Source organism: Zingiber officinale, chromosome 6B (genome assembly GCF_018446385.1).
Source record: "Zingiber officinale cultivar Zhangliang chromosome 6B, Zo_v1.1, whole genome shotgun sequence".
NCBI lineage: Eukaryota > Viridiplantae > Streptophyta > Magnoliopsida > Zingiberales > Zingiberaceae > Zingiber > Zingiber officinale.
This window is the reverse complement of record NC_055996.1, coordinates 29,809,861-29,822,990: the sequence shown is the minus strand read 5'-3', so window position 1 is coordinate 29,822,990 and position 13,130 is coordinate 29,809,861. Positions and strand designations below refer to the sequence as shown.

The window sequence follows — 13,130 nt, the reverse complement described above, 5'->3', positions numbered from 1 at the left end:
ACATACATACTTGCAAAGTCTCACACTGGTAAATCAAGAAATCGAATAGATTTGTAGCTGGAAAAATAAGGTAAGTAGTAGAAAAATAAGACATAATTTTAGAAAATAAAAAAAATATAAATACTTGCAAAACACTAGAAGAATGACTCAAACCTTTGACCTTGTGGTTAAGGCACAAAAATAAATACTCCAAATAAAATTTAATTATTTAATATATATATATATATATATATAGATATATATATATATATATATATATATATATATATATATATATATATATATATATATATATATATATATATATATATATATATATATATATATATATATATATATATATATATATATATATATCATATATAAATAGATCACCTAGACATTCAAACTACTATCAAATCACCTAACACAACACATTCACAAGTTATTAAACCAAAATGTCACTGCTACTTAAAAACAGAAGAGGAACATTTGAAATTCATAAGGGTTTAGGACTTAAAAGCAATCTAAAAATCATGAATACTACGACATTTCAATATTTCGTAGAGTCATAACTATCAAAACATTACCCTGGGTAGGATTGAGTTAATTAGTGCGGGGTCGAGTTGCTACTATAGGATAAGAGTTTAAATTTTGACAAAGTCGAAAAAAAAGTCTTCCCTTGCACTAGCCAACTACAGTTTCCTGATTTACCTCCTCATATATGGTTGTGGGGTCGACCGTGTGACGCTGTTGGGGTGGCAGATTCCACCTTTTTGCTATCATGAATGTCATAACATTTTAGAAAAAACTTCTCTCACCCCTTAGTCATTTGGCAATCGGCTATAAACTGATCTTGTGATTTACCTCCATTCATATAATATGTGGACGAGTTATGAGGGGCGTCTAGGATAGTGAACGTAATCACATTTTTGCTACAATGAATGTCATAACAATTTTTTCAATTGACACCAAATATCTAACTTTTTGAACCAATTAATCCTAGAGGTAACTGGCCCGATTCCACGAAAATTTTCCATCGGCTATCAAGGAAATCATGAAGTACTCATAGAGACTCATTCAGATAGACAATATTCTTAGGCCTATTTTTCACCCGAGGAAAAATTCTATCTAATATGCTATGATTGAAATTTGATTATTAGATAATTGGAGGGATAAAAAAAATATGAATGTCATAACATTTGTTATATATGTTTATAACAATTCATCTTATTATCAACATAAAATATATTTTCAAAAATATATTCAAATCACACATTTTGGATCACATGACTTCAATATGCTCCATCCAAATAGGAGCATATTTCTTTAATAGAGCATGTCGCACTCTTTTTAATTTATTTTTCCCTTTACAAAAGTTGAGAGTAAACAAATAAATATATGGGCTAGCTAATGTTAGTTGTATGTAGATGGTAAGAAAATGAGGTCAAATTTTGCTTGGTTTCTCCATCACAATTGGAGAAGAGTTTAGTGAGTATTGAGAACTTTTTTATACTAAGGATACTAACTTAAACAGATTGGTGTGTGGAAAGTAACTTAGACCATATTGGTGTGTCCCCTTTGTTGTCATATTGTATAGATTTAGAATATTCCCACAGTGGGCTAAACTTAAAAGGAATTACGTTATATGATACAATGAGTAAGGTGAGATATATAAGATGAGGCCTTTAAAGTGTGATTCGATATCAACAAAGTCGGTTGATATGATGATTAAAGTCAAGAAAAGGTCTCACACTGGTAAATCAAGAAATTGAATAGAAACAAGACATAATTTTAGAAAATAAAAAAAAAAAATACATACTTGCAAAACGCTAGAAGAAGGGCTTGAACCTTCGACCTTGTGGTTAACAGCCACACGCTCTAACCAACTGAGCTATTCCAGCAATGCGTGAATTATTTGCCAATAACTTATATATATATATATATATATATATATTAAAGTCAAATATATAGCCATTCATAATTCATAAAAAAATGGATCACCTAGGCATTCAAACTACTATCAAATCGCCTAATACAACACATTCACAAGTTATTTATCCAAAATGTCACTGCTACTTAAAAAACAGAAGAGGAACATTTGAAATTCATAAGGGTTTAGGACTTAAAAGCAATCTAAAAATCATGAATACTACGACATTTCAACATTTCGTAGAGTCATAACTATCAAAACATTACCCTGGGTAAGATTGAGTTAATTAGTGCGGGGCCGAGTTGCTACTATAGGATAAGAGTTTAAATTTTGGCAAAGTCGAGGAAAAAAAATCCTCCCCTGCACTGGCCAACTACAGTTTCCTGATTTACCTCCTCATATATTGTTGTGGGGTTGACTGTGTGACGTTGTTGGGGTGGCGGATTCCACCTTTTGCTACCATGAATGTCATAACATTTTAGAAAAAACTTATCTTGTAACGCCCAACCTTCTGACCTTACCTTACAGGGCGGACATTACTCTTTTATTTCTAAATTTTTATATTTACATTATACACTGCTTAGTTCAGAGATATACTCTGAACCTGTTTCGACTGATAGGACGTGATTTGGAGCAATGCAGAGCTTCTAGAGGATTTGGGTCGTGTGGCTCTGACCGACCGTGTAGCCTTACTCGAGAAGGAGCATGGCATGTCCGTGTGGTGATGACCGACCGTGTAGTCTTACCCGAGTAGGAGCATGACCTGACCGTGTGGTGATGACCGACCGTGTAGTCTTACCCGAGAAAGAGCATGACATGGCTGTGTGATGATGACCGGCCGTGTAGCCTTGTCGAGGCCAACATTGGGCACGATCGTGTGTGACACACGACCGTGTAAGGCATTCCCTGTTGTGCAGGGCACGACTGTGTGAGGTTCACACGGCCGTGTCACCTTGGCCGAGAGGAAGAGGTCCGAGGTCGTGTGAATCCACACGGCCGTGACACCTCGGCTGAGAGGAAGGGGCCCGAGGCCGTGTGAATCCACATGACCGTTTCACAGGCCGTGTGGGGGTCACACCCTGCTTTACACAAGGGTTTGTTCTCCCCTTTGTACTCATCCTTGGGTTAGGGTTCTCTTCCATTGCCTGAAGAGGGGTCCTCCCCTTTTGGGAAGACCCTAGATCCTCCCTCTTTGCCACTTTAATTACTGTCAAACTAATAAATTCATCATAAACAACTCTTGGTAGTATTGTTTTATTGCAGAGCGAAGATAAGAAAATACATCCACCAAGACCTAACACGTTTCATGCATTAGCAAGTTCCAAGATCTTCTTCCACTGTTCCGTCACACACACACACAAAATACTGCTCCTGTTTCCTTCTCTGACTCGAGTTTTCCTTTACCTTTATCTGCGGTATAAGAAAATATAAATCTATAAGCGAATGCTTAGTAAGTACCATCGACTCACAAAACACGTATTAAAAAGGGAAAATACTTTTCAAAACTGCTTGGGGAAAACACAAAACTTGCACTTGACAGTAATTCACGCTAAAATACCTAAATCGGGAATATGTACATGACATGCATTTTTAAATAGATTTGTCATGTAAAACATCCACTTAAAACGATGCTAACAATGTAAATATGAAATGGAAACATAAGTCTTGTCATTCTATAGAGTTCATCAATGCTACACTTTATACCTCAAGTTCTCAAACTTAGGAAGTTTACACTAAGACAAACAATGAATGTTGAAAACTTTATATTACATAACTAGTGAAAATAATAATAAACTTGCTTGGGCCTGACATTGTACCACTTTGCGCGCATCTTTAATATGATCCGGGGTAGCTAATCCCGAACCTATTAAGGGACTACTCACAGTTTCTATTTTTGTCGGGTCCACCATAACCCTATCCTTGGAAATAATATGACCTAGGAAGGACACTTATAAAGCCAGAACTTGCACTTGGAGAATTTTACATACAACTGGCTCTGCTGAAGAATCTGTAATACTGTCCTCAGATGTTCAACATGTTCCTCTTGAGTTCTGGAGTATATAAAGATATCGTCTATGGAGATGATTACAAACTTGTCTAAATATGCTTTGAATACTCTGTTCATCAGATCCATAAATGTAGCAAGAGCGTTCGTCACTCCAAAAGGCATAACTACAAACTCGTAGTGCCCATACCTCGTTCAGAATGCGTCTTCGGTACTTCATCCACTTTCATTTTCACTTGATGATATCCGGACCGCAAATCTATCTTGGAAAAGATTGTGGCTCCCTTTAACTGGTCAAACAGATCATCAATTCTCGGCAGGAGATACCTATTTTTGATTGTTACTTTGTTCAGCGCTCGGTAGTCCACACACATTTGCATGGACCCGTCCTTCTTCTTTACGAACAACACCGGAGCTCCCCATGGTGAGTGACTAGGGTGAATAAAACCCTTGTCGAGTAGCTCCCGTAGCTATCCCTGAAGTTCTTTCAATTCTGTCGGAACCATGCGGTAGGGTGCCTTTGAGATTGGATGGGTACCAAGGATGAGTTCAATCTCAAATTCAATTTCCCTATCCAGAGCTAAGCCTGGTAACTCATCCGGAAACACTTCTGGGTAGTCATATACGACTCTAACTTCCTCTAGCTTTTGGTCTCTTTCTTGCTGGGTATTAACCACATGAACTAGAAACCCAGCACATCCATCGGCTAACATTTTCTGAGCTTTTATGATCGATAAGAATTTCTGGGTTCTCTTCTTTGATTCTCCGATGAACTCAAACTCAGGTTCTGCCTCGGGTTGGAATAGGACTCGTTGCTTACGACAATCGATGGAAGCACCATACTTGCTCAGAAAGTCTATCCCAAAAATAACATCATAATCAGACATGTTCAGTATTATCATATCACTGTACAGTTCTTTGTCTGAAATTTTGACTGGTAGCCAGTGCGTAGATGTCATTATCTCTCTCGAGGGTAGTGTCATAAAAAATTGTCCGTGTAGGATCTCCGGGGGTATACATATTCTTTCAGCAAATGCTATGGAGACAAACAAATGGGCTACCCCAGTATCAAATAGCACAGTTGCATATTGACTAAAAATGCGTATCTGACTTGTGATAATAGTGGAGGTGTTTGCTACCTCCTCTCTGGTAAGGGAGAAAACTCGAGCATTTGTAGAACTTGGTGGAGCCTCCAGTCTACCTTGGCTAATATGAAGACCCTCCAACGCAACCTGCATCTGGTGTAGTTGTGTCTGCTTGCCTCCATACTAAACAAGTTGTATTGGAGGTAGGTTGCTCTTGGTCGGGCAATACTTGGCCATATGCCCCTCTTGACCACACGTATAACAACCACTAGTGCCCTTGCGATAGATTCCAGGATGCATCTTTTCACACGTGGGACACGTAGCATACTTAGGCTTTTTATTTACGAATCCTCCCTTTTTATTACTCCACTACTTTCTCTTGGAGCTCCCCTTCTAAGTTGAACCATGGCTTTGGGGTTTCTGAGTGCCAGAACTTTCTTGACTTTTATTCTCAATCAGTACTGGGTTCTGCTGCTTGATACTGTTCAGGCAATGCTCCGTGATCAGGGCACTACTAATCAACTCTTCTGCAGTATGTGGTCTATTAATTTCGCCAGCTACATTCAGAGCTATCTCTGGCCTCAACATCTTGAGCATTAGCCTTACCCTTTCTCGTTCTGTGCTGACCAGCTCGGGGCATAGGTGAGCCAGCCTATTGAATTTCTTCATAGCTTCGTCAACTGATAAACTTTCTTGTCGAAATTCTGTGAACTCATTGTAATGTTTGTTCGTGACTCACATATGAAAGAACTCTTCGAAGAACTCAGTCTCAAAGTTAGACCAGGTCATTTGATTCACTACTCTTTTTGCCTGACCCGTTCCCACCACATTCTTGCATTACCAGTGAGGCAGAAGGAAGCACACTTTATCTTTTCTACCTCCGGCCAGTCCAGTAGCTCCATTATGCTCTCCAGAGTTTTGAACCATGCCTGAGCATCCCATGGTTCGTTGGTGCCAAAGAAGTTCTCTGGTTTCAGTTTCTGCCACTGGATAAGGTATGCTTTCTGCCTCACTACCCTTGCAGGGCCTGCAGTGTAACTGTTGGAACCTCGACCGCAATTAGTGCCACCACATTGGCTTCTGGTGGGACTACAAGAGAAGCTCACTGGTTAGCAGTCAGGGTGGCTATAACCTGCTACTGCTCTGCCAATTATCTCTACAGCTGAGTTACTACTTCTAAAAGGTTGGGCAGTGGTGCAAACTCATTTGTCTCTGGTTGAGGTTCATTAACTCTCGGCTGTCTTGTCAGTCGTCCTCTGACCATCTACATATTCATAACCAAACCAGTGAGACATACGTCAGTCCATCATCATTCTTACTTGCTGCCCTTAATACTTTCATGTATAAGCATGTTTAATCTTAATAAACAGTTCTTACTAATCATAACAGAAATAAAAATGCATAAAAGTTGTGAGAAGGTACTTTCTTACTTGAAAGTTACAGGATCAATGCTTGATGTGTGTGTGGCGGAAGGGTGGAACTTGCTCTGATACCAAGCTGTAATGCCTGTCCTTCTGACGTTACTCTTTTATTTCTAAATTTTTATATTTACATTATACACTGCTTAGTTCAGAGATCTACTCTGAACCTGTTTTGACTGATAGGACGTGATTTGGAGCAATGCAGAGCTTCTAGAGGATTTGGGTCGTGTGGCTCTGACCGACCGTGTAGCCTTACTCGAGAAGGAGCATGGCATGTCCGTGTGGTGATGACCGGTCATATAGTCTTACCCGAGTAGGAGCACGACCTGACCGTGTGGTGATGACCGACCGTGTAGTCTTACCCGAGAAAGAGCATGACATGGCTGTGTGATGATGACTGGCCGTGTAGCCTTGCCGAGGCCAACATTGGGCACGACCGTGTGTGACACACGACCGTGTAAGGCATTCCCTATTGTGCAGGGCACAGCCGTGTGAGGTTCACACGGCCGTGTCACCTTGCCCGAGAGGAAGAGGTCCGAGGTCGTGTGAATCCGCACGACCGTGACACCTCAGCTGAGAGGAAGGGGTCCGAGGCCGTGTGAATCCATACGATCGTGTCACAGGCCGTGTGGGGGTCACAACCTGCTTTACACAAGGGTTTGCTCTCCCCTTTGTACTCATCCTTGGGTTAGGGTTCTCTTCCATTGCCTGAAGAGGGGTCCTCCCCTTTTGGGAAGACCCTAGATCCTCCCTCTTTGCCACTTTAATTACTGCCAAACTAATAAATTCATCATAAACAACTCTTGGTAGTATTATTTTATTGCAGAACGAAGATAAGAAAATACATCCACCAAGACCTAACACATTCCATGCATTAGCAAGTTCCAAGATCTTCTTCCACTATTCTGTCACACACACACACAAAAAACACTGCTCCTGCTGCCTCCTCTTACTCGATCTTTCCTTTGCCTTTATCTGCAATATAAGGAAATACAAATCTATAAGCGAATGTTTAGTAAGTACCATCTACTCACAAAACAAGTATTAAAAAGGGAAAATACTTTTCAAAACTGCTTGGGGAAACACAAGACTTGCACTTGACAGTAATTCACGCTAAAATGCCTAAATCGATTTGTCATGAAACGTAAAACATCCACTTAAAACATCCACTTAAAACGATGCTAACAATGTAAACATGAAATGGAAACATAAGTCTTGCCATTCTATAAAGTTCATCAATGATACACTTTATACCTCAAGTTCTCAAACTTAGGAAGTTTCCACTAAGACAAACAATGAATGTTGAAAACTTTATATTACATAACTAGTGAAAATAATAATAAACTTGCTTGGGTCCGACATTGTACCACTTTGCGCGCATCATTAATAAGATCCAGGATAGCTAATCTCGAACCTATTAAGGTACTACAAGGCAATCTAGGGCCTAGGGGCGATCTAGGAGTCAACCCATGGACCTTGTGTCCAGTACATGTCACTTTAAAGTAAAATACTTTCTTTTAAACTTTGCTTTCTTATACTTGCACTTACTTGTCATTTAAACAAGCACCGTATGTGCGCTTAATCCCCCATATTTATAGGGAAGCACTTTAGGACATTTGAATATGCTTCTTATCCCCAAAACTAAATGGGAAGCAAATCAAGATACTCCAAACATGCTTTTAATCTCAAAACTTTAGAGGGCCTCTTACAATCATAACATGTATCTTCTTTAACATGCATAAAACATATCACAACATATATCTTCTTTAACATACATAAAACATATCACACATGTATCTTCTTTAACATGCATAAAACATATTACAACATGCATCATCGAAGCAACTCATACTGTAGGTGAGTAGTATTTATATCCTTTCGCTATATCTTACTATTATAGGGTGCAAGAAAATAATCCTCTCTTATATGCCTTAATCTCCAAGTCACCCTTCCCACGCGTACTAATCCTTGTGAAAACTCTCCTCTTGAAGAACTTAAAACCTTGGAACCCTAGGGTTCTTGGCCGAAAACTAAAAAGAGGGAAGAGGAGGTTTCGGCTAGGGAGGAGAATAGGAAATGAAAAGTTAGGTTTTCTTTTCTTCCCTTCCCCTTTTATACTAAGTGGAAGTTGAAGCATCTCTTCACACATAATCAACATATAATGGATAGTTTTCTATTTTCAATGTGATGATTTACCATCACCCTAATGGCTACTTAAATCAATCTTAAATAAATGGTCTAGGGTTCAAATCTTAGCCCGGGTCATTTATATATATATATATTTATTTATTTTCTCTTCTTCTATTTCTTTTTGCCCTTTTAGAAGAGAGGAAATTTAAGGGTGTTACATTTCTCACCTCTTAGTCATTTGGCAATTGGCTATAAACTGATCTTGTGATTTACCTCCATTCATATAATATGGGGATGAGTTATGAGGGCGTCTAGGATAGTGAACGTAATCACATTTTTGTTACAATGAATGTCATAACATTTTTTTTCAATTGACACCAGATATCTAACTTTTCAAACCGATTAATCCTAGAGGTAATCGGTCCGATTCCACGAAAGTTTTCCACCGGCTATTAAGGAAAATCGTGAAGTACTCATAGAGACTCATTCAAATAGACAATATTCTTAGGCCTATTTTTCACCCGAGGAAAAATTCTATCCAATATGCTATGATTGAAATTTGATTATTAGATAATTGGAGGGATAAAAAAACATGAATGTCATAACATTTGTTATATATGCTTATAACAATTCATCTTATTATCAACATAAAATATATTCAAATCACACATTTTGGATCACATGACTTCAATATGCTCCATCCAAATAGGAGCATATTTCTTTAATAGAGCATGTCGCGCGCTTTTTAATTTATTTTTCCCTTTACAAAAGTTGAGAGTAAACAAATAAATATATGAACTAGCTAATGTTAGTTGTATGTAGATCGGCAGAAAATGAGGTCAAATTTTGCTTGGTTTCTCCATCACTATTGGAGAAGAGTTTAGTGAGTATTGAGAACTTTTTTATACTATGGATACTAACTTGAATAGATTGGTGTGTGGAAAGTAACTTAGACCAGATTGGTGTGTCCCCTTTGTTGTCATATTGTATAGGTTTAGAATATTCCCACAGTCGGCTAAACTTAAAAGGAATTACATTATATGATACAACGAGTAAGGTGAGATATATAAGATGAGGCCTTTAAAGTGGGATTCGATATCAACAAAATCGGTTGATATGGTGATCAAAGTCAAGAAAAGGTCTCACATTGGTAAATCAAGAAATCGAATAGATTTCAAAGTCTTAAGTGAGAGCTGGAAAAATAAGGTAAGTAGTAGAAAAACAAGACATAATTTTAGAAAATAAAAAAACAAACATACTTGCAAAACGCTAGAAGAAGGGCTTGAACTTAGTGAGTATTGGAGAAGAGTTTAGTGAGTATTGAGAACTTTTTTATACTATGGATACTAACTTGAATAGATTGGTGTGTGGAAAGTAACTTAGACCAGATTGGTGTGTCCCCTTTGTTGTCATATTGTATAGGTTTAGAATATTCCCACAGTCGGCTAAACTTAAAAGGAATTACATTATATGATACAACGAGTAAGGTGAGATATATAAGATGAGGCCTTTAAAGTGGGATTCGATATCAACAAAATCGGTTGATATGGTGATCAAAGTCAAGAAAAGGTCTCACATTGGTAAATCAAGAAATCGAATAGATTTCAAAGTCTTAAGTGAGAGCTGGAAAAATAAGGTAAGTAGTAGAAAAACAAGACATAATTTTAGAAAATAAAAAAACAAACATACTTGCAAAACGCTAGAAGAAGGGCTTGAACCTTCGACCTTGTGGTTAACAGCCACACGCTCTAACCAACTGAGCTATTCCAGCAATGTATGAATTAATTGCCAATAACTTATATATATATATTTAAATTAAAGTTAAATATATAACCTTTTATAATTCATAAAAAAATGGATCACCTAGGCATTCAAACTACTATCAAATCACCTAATACAATATATTCACAAGTTATTGATCCAAAATGTCACTGCTACTTAAAAAATAGAAGAGGAACATTTGAAATTCATAAGGGGTTAGGCTTTAAAAGCAATTTAAAAATCATGAATACTACGACATTTCAATATTTCGTAGAGTCATAACTATCAAAACATTACCCTGGGTAAGATTGAGTTAATTAGTGCGGGGCCGAGTTGCTACTATAGGATAAGAGTTTAAATTTTGGCAAAGTCGAGGAAAAAAAGTCCTCCCCTGCACTGGCCAACTACAGTTTCCTGATTTACCTCCTCATATATGGTTGTGGAGGCGACCGTGTGACGCCGTTGGGGTGGCGGATTCTACCTTTTGCTACCATGAATGTCATAACATTTTAGAAAAAACTTCTCTCACCCCTTAGTCATTTGGCAATCGGCTAAAAACTATTTTTGTGATTTACCTCCATTCATATAATATGGGGACGAGTTATGAGGGGCGTCTAGGATAGTGAACGTAATCATATTTTTGCTACAATGAATGTCATAACATTTTTTTTCAATTGACACCAGATATCTAACTTTTCGAAACAATTAATTCTAGAGGTAATCGGTCTGATTCCACGAAAGTTTTCCACCAACTATCAAGGAAAATCCTGAAGTACTCATAGAGATTCATTCAGATAGACAATATTCTTAGACCTATTTTTCACCCGAGGAAAAATTCTATCCAATATGCTATGATTGAAATTTGATTATTAGATAATTGGAGGGATAAAAAAAACATGAATGTCATAACATTTGTTATATATGCTTATAACAATTCATCTTATTATCAACATAAAATATATTTTCAAAAATATATTCAAATCACACATTTTGGATCACATGACTTCAAAATGCTCTATCCAAATAGGAGCATATATTTCTTTAATAGAGCATGTCTCACTCTTTTTAATTTATTTTTCCCTTTATAAAAGTTGAGAGTAAAAAAATAAATATATGGACTAGCTAATGTTAGTTGTATGTAGATCGTCAGAAAATGAGGTCAAATTTTGCTTGGTTTCTCCATCACTATTGGAGAAGAGTTTAGTGAGTATTGAGAACTTTTTTATACTATGGATACTAACTTGAACATATTGGTGTGTGGAAAGTAACTTTAACTAGATTGGTGTGTCCCGTTTGTTATCATAGTGTATAGGTTTAGAATATTCCCACAGTGGGTTAAACTTACAAGGAATTACGTTATATGGTACAACTAGTAAGGTTAGATATATAAGATGAGGCCTTTAAAGTGGGAGTCAATATCAACAAAGTCAGTTGATATGGTGATCAAAGTCAAGGAAAGGTCTCACATTGGTAAATCAAGAAATCCAATAGATTTCAAAGTCTTAAGTGGGCGCTGGAAAAATAAGATAAGTAGTAGAAAAATAAGACATAATTTTAGAAAATAAAAAAACATACATACCTACAAAACGCTAGAAGAAGGGAACCTTCGAGCTTGTGGTTAACAGCCACACGCTCTAACCAATTGAGCTATTTCAGCAATGAGTTAATTATTTGCCAAAAGCATATATATATATATATATATATATATATATATATCATAAAAAAATGGATCACCTAGGCATTCAAACTACTATCAAATCACTTAATACAACACATTCACAAGTTATTGATCCAAAATGTCACTGCTACTTAAAAAACAGAAGAGGAACATTTCAAATTCATAAGGGTTTAGGACTTAAAAGCAATCTAAAAATCATGAATACTACGACATCTCAACATTTCGTAGAGTCGTAACTATCAAAACATTACCCTGGGTAGGATTGAGTTAATTAGTGCAGGGCCGAGTTGCTATTATAGGATAAGAGTTTAAATTTTGGCAAAGTCGAGGAAAAAAAAGTCCTCCCCTGCACTGGCCAACTACAGTTTCCTGATTTATCTCCTCATATATGGTCGTGGGGCCGACCGTGTGACGCCGTTTGGGTGGTGGATTCCACCTTTTGCTACCATGAATGTCATAACATTTTAGAAAAAACTTCTCTCACCCCTTAGTCATTTGACAATCGACTATAAACTGATCTTGTGATTTACCTCCATTCATATAATATGGGGACGAGTTATGAGGGGGCATCTAGGATAGTGAACGTAATCACATTTTTGCTACAATGAATGTCATAACATTTTTTTCAATTGACACCAGATATCTAACTTTTCGAACCGATTAATCCTAGAGGTAACCGGTCTGATTCCACGAAAGTTTTCCACCGCCTATCAAGGAAAATCGTGAAGTACTCATAGAGACTCATTCAGATAGACAATATTCTTAGGCCTATTTTTCACCTGAGGAAAAATTTATTCAATATGCTATGATTGAAATTTTATTATTAGATAATTGGAGGGATAAAAAAAACATGACTGTCATAACATTTGTTATATATGCTTATAACAATTCATCTTATTATCAACATAAAATATATTTTCAAAAATATATTCAAATCACACATTTTGGATCACATGAGTTTAATATGCTCCATCCAAATAGGAGCATATTTCTTTAATAGAGCATGTCGCGCTCTTTTTAATTTATTTTTCCCTTTTCAAAAGTTGAGAGTGAACAAATAAATATATGGACTAGCTAATGTTAGTTGTATGTAGATCGTCAGAAAATGAGGTCAAATTTTGCTTGGTTTCTCCATCAC

At 37.0% G+C, this 13,130-nt stretch overlaps 2 non-coding genes across 2 annotated transcripts; both read right to left on the bottom strand.

The window, feature by feature from the left end:
* Nucleotides 1-1,809: 1,809 nt before the first annotated feature.
* On the bottom strand, nt 1,810-1,883 carry TRNAN-GUU. The gene has a single exon. It is a non-coding gene; the product is annotated as a tRNA-Asn (tRNA).
* An 8,367-nt stretch (nt 1,884-10,250) lies between these two features.
* Nucleotides 10,251-10,324, bottom strand: TRNAN-GUU. Its single transcript has one exon. It is a non-coding gene; the product is annotated as a tRNA-Asn (tRNA).
* Nucleotides 10,325-13,130: the final 2,806 nt, after the last annotated feature.